The sequence below is a fragment of the Podarcis filfolensis genome, assembly GCF_964270895.1.
Source record: "Podarcis filfolensis genome assembly, chromosome: 10".
In the NCBI taxonomy this organism is placed as follows: Eukaryota; Metazoa; Chordata; class Lepidosauria; order Squamata; family Lacertidae; genus Podarcis; species Podarcis filfolensis.
Genome location: NC_139612.1, coordinates 65,454,282 through 65,461,123, shown reverse-complemented (window position 1 = coordinate 65,461,123; position 6,842 = coordinate 65,454,282). Strand labels below are relative to the sequence as shown.

Below are 6,842 nucleotides of genomic sequence, written 5' to 3'. Positions count from 1 at the left end.
AACCAGGGTGGATAAAGTGGATAACGAGAGATGTGAATGTATATAATCAAATGGAAAAAGCAATAGCTCTGTGATTCCCAGCCAGCTAATATTCAATGGCGTACAGTCATTGACAGTGGAGGCTGAACATAGCCTTCATGGCTAATAGCCATTGATAGTCTTACCCTCCATCAATTGTCTGGTTGGTTGGCACCCATCTGTCTCGAGAGACCATGGAGTGTGCCTCCAAGGGTGAAGTCAAACCGCTGCATTAGCAGCACCAAAGTGGCTTCCCTGGGACACAAGAATGGGCAGTGAATATGGAGGTCTTGGGCTGTCTAAGTGGCAAGACTTGCTGATGTGGTCCAAAGGAAAGCAGAGCAAGATGTTTGGCACCAGCTTGGCTGTGGGAGTTGCCAGAAGGAGGCGTACAAGGCAGCATCCAACTGTCCTAGGGACTCTACTCTGGATTTGTGTGAGTGGTTGGTGCTGACCTTTAAAGCCCTAAACGGCCTTGATCCAGTATATCTGAAGGAGCGCCTTCACCCCCATCATTCTACCCAGACACTGAGGTCCAGCACTGAGGGCCTTCTGGTGGTTCCCTCACTGCGAGAAGCCAAGTTACAGGGAACCAGGCAGAGGGCCTTCTCGGTAGTGGCACCTGCCCTGTGGAACGCCCTCCCACCAGATGTCAAGGAAATAAACAACTACCAGACTTTCAGAAGACATCTGAAGGCAGCCCAGTTTAGTGAAGCTTTTAATGTTTGATGCATTATTGTATTTTAATATTTTGTTGGAAGCCGCCCAGAGTGACTGGGGAAGCCCAGCCAGATGGGTGGGGTATAAATAACAAATTATTATTATTATTATTATTATTATTATTATTATTATTATTATTATTATAAGGTTTGTTCCTTAGCCTTTTCTTCGCCCAATGATATTGCTCAAGGCATTGGAAGTTTAGGATAAGAGTTTTCCTTCTTCTCGATGGGCTTCCTTCCCAGGTTGATGAGCCTCATTTCCCCCTCACTTCCCTCTGCAACACATAACTCAATCTGCCCGAGACTGAATTGTCTAAACCTCTTTTAGAGCGTGCCATGTTGGTAGCAATCGGTGCCACCTGTGGGAGCAAGTTCCACAGTTGAGCTGTGTGCTACATGAAGTGGTCCTTCTTTTCGTCTGTCCTGAAATCTTCCGTTTTTGTTTTGTTTTATTGGATAGCCCCAAGTTCTAATATTATGTGAAAGGGAGAAAAACATTTCTCCACCCACTTGCTCCAAATAATAATTTGTATAATGCCTTCAGTAATATACACATTTTTAATGCTCACTTTGCTCCATGCTACTCTATGCATTTTTATATGCAGTACTTGGCTAGCGAACTGTAATGCATAATTTGGGGACGTGTGAATGTCACCAGATGACTGTGGCTTGCTTTGCAATTTTGTTTAGGAATGTGCAAACGACTAATGCAAGAAGAGCTGTTGGATCGGACCAACAGACCATCTAGTCCAGGTATGCTGGGCCAACCACGGCAAGTTTGCCTTAAATTGCAAACTGAATCAAGTTTCACTCTCATCCCTATTTCAGTGTGTGTGTGTGTGTGTGTGTGTGTGTATAGGATTGCACTGTAATTAAAAACAAAAGCAAAACGAAACAGGGCAGAGCATCAAGTCTGCAAAAAGTCAGAATTTAAGGGAAGTAAATAACTACGTTCCGAAATGAATTCTAACCAGCCTAATTTTTGAATCTCAAATGTTGATTTGTTATGAAACCAGCTGGCAGAACTGCAGATAGATTACTCCCTCCTCCTTCTCTGCCCTGTATAAATCCCTTTCCAACTCATGTATCATCAGACTTCTCATTTTTATTTTTATTTTACTGACAGGGGCTTAGTCCAAAGAAGAACTTTTAATGTGGAAAGAAAAAGTCAACCCAAACTGCTAATCAATGCATACAGACTTGGGAAAATCAGTTCGAATGACCAGAGGGTTCCACTCCCCCCTGGAAAAAAAAAGAGAGAGTAATTTGCTTTACAAGCACATGCCCAAGTTAATACAAAATCCTTGTTTGGGGTTTGCCAGCTGATTTAATCCTGGATGAGCCAATGAAAGCCAACACACACTTCAGGGGTGCTTAAGTTATTCCTTCAAAGTTTCTTGTGCAGTCTGTTTTGCAGAGACAACGCCGGTTGAGAGGCTTCAGTTGGATTACACGTAAGTTTACAAAAAGTGGTTTTTACATATACTTAAGACTGCAGTCCTAAACATATTCCCTTTTATTTACTTTCCCTTCACTTCTTTCTGTATTTTTTTTAAGTCATAGTAGTTAAAAACAAAGCTTCGCCAGCTTTTCCAACTGAATACTCTTTAATTCTGCTCTTATTTTATTATTTGAAAGTTTGTGTGTGTGTGTGTGTGTGTTATGCAAGATCACATCACGATGTGCTGAAAAGTGATATCACATATTATAAACACACGTTGCTGCATGCTGAAAAGGTCATCTGTGCTATAGATTGTAAATGTTTATTGTATTTAGGGCTTTTAGATAACCATTTAGAGGTTTATGGTTTGCAACAAGGCACCCTTCAGTGGTGATGTGCAAAATATGTTAGTTACATTAATGCAATGTGAGGTTTCTCTCTGTCCTGCATGATCTCTTCATCTGATTCTACTGTACGCTGAAATTTTCAGCTGCATGCAGTGGTACCTTGGTTTACGAACTTAATCCATTCTAGAAGTCCGTTCTTAAACCAAAACTGTTCTTAAATCGAGGTGCGCTTTCCCTAATGAGGCCTCCCGCCGGCGGTGCCCTTCCACCGTTCGGATTCCGTTCTTAGACTGAGGTAAAGTTCTCAAACCAAGACACTATTTCCGGTTTTGCAGAGTTTGTAAACCAAATCGTTCTTAAACTGGACTGTTCTTAAACTGAGGTACCACAGTACAAGGCATCCATTGAGGCTGGCCGTAGCACAGTGTGAAGACTGTATTGTGCTAAAGTAGGGCTGCATGTCCTATAGCTTCCGTGGTGTTGTGGGTTGGGAAGTTGCACACATTCCCTTTCTGAAAACCATCTTACATCCATTTGCAGGACTGGTGTTGGCAATGGGCATCAAGGGGCAGCTGCTGAGGACCTAATGCTCCAGGAAGGGCCCACCACTGACGTCCTTCCTGGTCTCAGGGCCCTGTTGAGCTCTACACCATTGTTCTTCAATCTTGCATTCTCTGAGGTTGTTTGACTTCAACTCCTATCATTCCCAACCAACTTAGTCAATGGTTAGGCATCATAGGCATTGTAGTCTATAATATCTGGGCACTCAAAGTTTAACAATTCTTCTGCAGGCCAAGGCTTGGAATCATGCTATAAATGGGGCCCAAAGCTCCAGAATGACACTGTGTCAGGAATATTTTAGAGAATTGTAGAAAAATTAATTTAGGTCCTGAAGACATACAGCACTCATGGGTCAAATTCTGCTGATGCTTGCCACCAGGGTTCAGAGGAGGGGCTCACTCGCTAAGGAGGGCATTACTAGCATGGCTCCATAGCATTGTCTCTATATTAATGCACAGAGTATGGGAAACAAGCTTGACGAATTTGAGCTCTTAATACAGGATTGCAAATATGACCTAATAGGCATTACTGAAACCTGGTGGGATGAGACTCATGACTGGAATGGAGAAATAGAGGGCTTCAACTTATTCAAAAGACGATACCAAACAGGAAGGGAGGCGGAGTAGCATTATATGTAAAGGATGGGTACACTTGTGAAGAGATCCATGACTTGGAGCATGGAAAGCAGATTGAGAGTATACGGGCAAAAATTGTAGGGGAGGGAAACAACAGTGACCTTACTGTGGATGTCTGCTATAGACCACCAAGCTAGACTGAAGACTTGTGTAATGCCTTCCTAGAGCAGATTACCAAACATTCAAAAAGGGGACCTATAGTAATCATGGGAGACTTCAACTTCCCTGATACTTGTTGGAACTCAAACTATGCCAAGAATGTAAGGTCTGACAAATTCCTCTGCTGCCCGCCTGACAATATCATTTCCCAGAAGGTGAAAGAACCAACAAGGGAATCATCTCTCTTGGACCTGGTCCTCATCAACAGGGAGGAACTGATTGACCAAGTGGAAGTACTGGAAGTTTGGGAGGAAGTGATCAGGTCCTCTTGGGTTTCATGATCCAGAGGCAAGGGAAAGCTTAAGGAGCTACTGGATGAGATTCCATGGTCAGAAGTACTCAAAGAGAAGGAAGTCCAAGATGGATGACACCAACATAAACATCTTTGTGGTGCTTGGTTAAGACATAAGTCTTCCTTTGAGGGACTATAATAATCATGTTTATTGTTCCTGTGGAGGTTTTCTTTTTTTAGTGGGCTCTTGTAGTTCCATTGTTAAACTGGATGTTTTTTAAAACAAAAAATTTTTTTTCCTTCCAGTAGCACCTTAAAGACCAACTAAGTTAGTTCTTGGTATGAGCTTTCGTGTGCATGCACACTTCTTCTGAAGAAGTGTGCATGCACACGAAAGCTCATACCAAGAACTAACTTAGTTGGTCTTTAAGGTGCTACTGGAAGGAATTTTTTTTTTTTGTTTTGACTATGGCAGACCAACACGGCTCCCTATCTGTAACTGGATGTTTTTTGTTTTGTTTTCTTCCCAATGTGGCCTAGAGATATTTTGTATTAGGCGACAAATGAAATGAATAAATAATAGTAATGAGTGCTGTTATTAGGTTGGCCCTTATTTATTGTAACACCAACCCAACAATTTCCCTTCATTTGGGGCACTGACTCATGAGAAATGACTCGACTTTATTAGCAGGTTGAATTTCTTGTAATTTGTGGTGTGTTCCCCTAACTCATGGTCATCTGGATCTGGCTGGTAGCTTGACTGTGATCTTCCTGTGGCATTGTTGAACATGAGACTTCAGCGAGTCTTCTTGCTCCTGGATGCATGATGTTACATCACGGCTGGCACTGAGATGACAACATGATTGAGGATGGGATAGGGAGAGCATGATGGATAATCATCCACCTGATCCAATACAGCTGTGTGTATCCATTTCGATATAATTGCAACACGAATTCATAATGTAAACTCTGATGTAACATTATGCACCAACTCAACTCAACTTAATTACTGTACAAATGAACAACAGAGTAAATGACAAGCAGAATCCAATTAAAGTAATCAAAACTTGGGTGGAGAGGTGGCAGAAGGCGGTGCTTGAACTCCAAAGGAAAAATACGCTCTCGTTTGGGCATAATTACTCTTCTTACTTTTTCTTTTTTTTTTAACTCAGCCCCCGGCGTTTTCTCTTTCTCACTCTCTGTTTCCCTTTTTAATTTCTGCACCTTTCCCTGATAAGAGGAAAAACTAGTCTGGACCTATCTTTTAAGAGCAAATGTTCCCTGGGTTGTGCTCATCCTTTCTGCGTTTTTGTACGTTAATCATTAAATATAATTAATTACAGCATCTTGTAATTAACTTGGAAGGAATAATTATACAAGGGAATGGGTTTGTAACCACATCACATTTCTTTGATTTGGGAGGGAGTAAAAATAGGATAAATGGCTTGTGGAATTAGATGAATAAAGCTGGCTTCATTCACCTGGAGATGAAATGTTGCGCTCAAACTCGGGAGCCAATTTATTCAATCAGCTGAAGGAGGCAAATGAAGCTTTTCCTGCACTGTGCCATTTCGGGGCTGCCAATTGGGAATGACTGCGTGTCTGAGTGCTCTCCCATGGGAAAAACAAGTCCCTGAAAGTCCCTGAATGTTGAAAACCAGCATTTTAGGTGTTAACGGAAAAATCCGAGGGCTCCCTTGGACAAAAACAAAGACACCAACCAGGATAACTTGGAGCAAAACAGCAGCCTGTAGGCTTGGCCTTTATTGGATACTGTCGCGACAGGACTCCCACCCGCAACAAGATGAAGCAAAATGGAAGTCCAGAACAAAAGAAGACCCCAACTTTTATTAGTTACTAATCCCCCAAACTACACCCCTAAGACTACGTCACAACTACATCACAACTACATCACAAAAAGGAGGGGTTGAGGGAGGAGTTGTGGAGGTAACCTGCGTGTCTTGTCACCTGGCTGGTCCCTCCTTTCGCCCTCCCCATGAGTCATTTCCAGAGGACAAAAGGGAGTTTGCAGTTTCCTGCCCCCAGAGGAAAGATCTGATCATTGTCCTTTGTTCTAGTCCATGTTGAATCCACTCCCATATGCAAGTCCTTTGTGACCTGGATGGTCTTCTGTCTGGGACCATCAAGGCTGTCATGCCAACTGGGTAGGGCTCCTGTGTATGTGCTGGTATGGTTAAGGGATTATGGCCGTCCTGTATCAAACCATCCCCCTTTGATAGTCCTTCCTTCATGGAGTAAAATAAAAGTGGACCAGTGTAAATCTGATGTATGGTTGATTTACTATGAATTTATAACAGAAACATCGCGTATGTCGTGTGTGTGTTGCAGTGGCGTAGCGTGGGTTGTCAGCACCCGGGGCAAGGCAAGTAATTTGCGCCCCCTAACCCGTGGATTTGCACCCCCTAACCCATGGATTTGCGCCCCCTAACCCATGGATTTGCCCTAACCCCAGATGTTGCGCCCGGTGCGGCCGGCACCCCCTGCACCCCCCACGCTACGCCACTGGTGTGTTGTGTTTGTACAAACTGAATGATTGGGGGGGGGGGGTCCTGCAACATAGGGAAATGGTTTGCCCTAGTCTATTCCCTGCATCAGGAATGGGGAAACTGTGGCCCTCCAGAGGTTGTTGGGATACAACTTGCATGACTTTTGCCAGGCTGACTGGGGCCGATGGGAATTGGAGACTATCACACACCCTCAGATGAA

The 6,842-nt window shown here is 43.3% G+C and overlaps 1 long non-coding RNA gene across 2 annotated transcripts in view; it reads left to right on the top strand.

Annotated features, from left to right (window-relative positions):
- Positions 1-4,388, top strand: part of LOC310743141 — a 24,314-nt gene extending 19,926 nt beyond the window's left edge. The window contains exons 1-3 of one of the 2 annotated variants that reach the window (XR_014538806.1): positions 1,425-1,493; positions 1,867-2,194; positions 3,069-4,388. This is a non-coding gene — a long non-coding RNA (uncharacterized lncRNA). Of the gene's footprint in view, positions 1-1,424; positions 1,494-1,866; positions 2,195-3,068 lie in introns of those variants that run through there. The other variant, XR_014538805.1, reaches the window with a different exon arrangement.
- Positions 4,389-6,842: the final 2,454 nt, after the last annotated feature.